Below are 1,530 nucleotides of genomic sequence, written 5' to 3' on the forward strand. Positions count from 1 at the left end.
GGTTCTGTAGCCAGAATATATTTCTAGTGTAAAATGGTGAATGTTCAGAGAGGGAATGACTCCTGAATTCTCCACCAGTCAGCTCTGTATATTGTCTGCAAACTATTTAGTTCTAAATAATTTAATTTGCTATAGATGTACTTAGCAATTGGTCGAACATGAATATGATTAATAAACATGAAAACAGTTCAATTCACAGAGATGGTATGCTGTCATATTTAAACTGAAGACGTGGGTTCAACTTAACTCATGAACTGGAAACACAAATTAATGAAGAAACTCGGTACGGGAAACATGTTTTGCAGCACGTTGTTTCTTTCATAACAACCACTGAAAGTGGACTGCTTGTTCAAGGAAGAAATGAAGTGTTTAGTTCTCACAAAATGGAAATAGGGGGTGGGGGGAGTTGGTACTTGAACTTGTTGCGCTGTTTGATTCATTCTTAGCAGATTACATCTCAAAATATGATTGCACAGGGAAGAGCAACCCATCATATATATCTAAAACAGCATTTGAACAATTAATAAACTTAATAAGTGATAAAGTTCAGCCAACTATTTCCAGTGAAATATGAATAGCTTGATAATTCATTTTGTCTGTAGATTCCACTCAGCATCTGTCTCATATATAGCACATTAAGTAGAGTTTTAAGATACATATCTCCAACAAATAGAAAACATGATTTATTTATAATTTATCATATTTACTAGCTTAAAAAGTCACTAGTAAATAAATTGCAACATAGAAAATCAAGTACTTCACTATTTATGTGAAATTTATAAAATTTATTTTTCTAACTTCAGAAGCTAGTACTACTACTATGTCAGGATTTTATAACAATATATTAACAGAAATTTTTAGGAAGCCAGGAATTTCCATACTATGTGCTTTACATCCACTTAATCTTGTAGGACGTAGCACAGTAGATTGCTATTCCAGAACAAATGCTTGTTTTTAATACTGTTCAGTTACTCTAAACAGCTCTATGTACCTCTATTCACTTATGGATAGTTCTTAAAACACATTTAAAGAATAATCAAGTACTAAAATACCTTTGTAGAATCCTGGTGTGGTGCTGTAGGATAAGCACTGGACCAAAAGTTCAGTTTGAATTGTGAGGTCAGCGATTCAAATCCACCAGCCACTCCTTGGAACCCTATCAGGGTTGCTATGAGTCACAACGGACTCCACAGCATTTAACAACAACAACAAAGACACATTGGGAAGTGCATGTTGTAGTAACAAGTGCAATTTTGGAATCTTACACTCAGATCCTAGACAACAACTTAGAAAATATTGCTGAAGACTAGATACACAAAGCAGACATCAAAAGAGAAGCTGAAAACATCACCAACAAAATGTAGACAGCAGACTATGTATTTATATTTATATTGTTGTTGTTGTTAGGTGCCATCGAGTTGGCACCTACTCATAGCGACCTTACACACAGCAGAACGAAACAATGTCTGATCCTGGGCCAACCTCACTACTGTTGCCACATTTGAGTCCATCAATGTTGCCACCTGGCCA

At 35.2% G+C, this 1,530-nt stretch overlaps 1 pseudogene; it reads right to left on the minus strand.

Annotated features, from left to right (window-relative positions):
* LOC102819833 overlaps positions 1-1,530 on the minus strand; it is a 51,904-nt pseudogene that overhangs the window by 36,677 nt on the left and 13,697 nt on the right.

Source organism: Chrysochloris asiatica, unplaced genomic scaffold (genome assembly GCF_000296735.1).
Source record: "Chrysochloris asiatica unplaced genomic scaffold, ChrAsi1.0 scaffold00022, whole genome shotgun sequence".
NCBI classification, from domain to species: Eukaryota; Metazoa; Chordata; class Mammalia; order Afrosoricida; family Chrysochloridae; genus Chrysochloris; species Chrysochloris asiatica.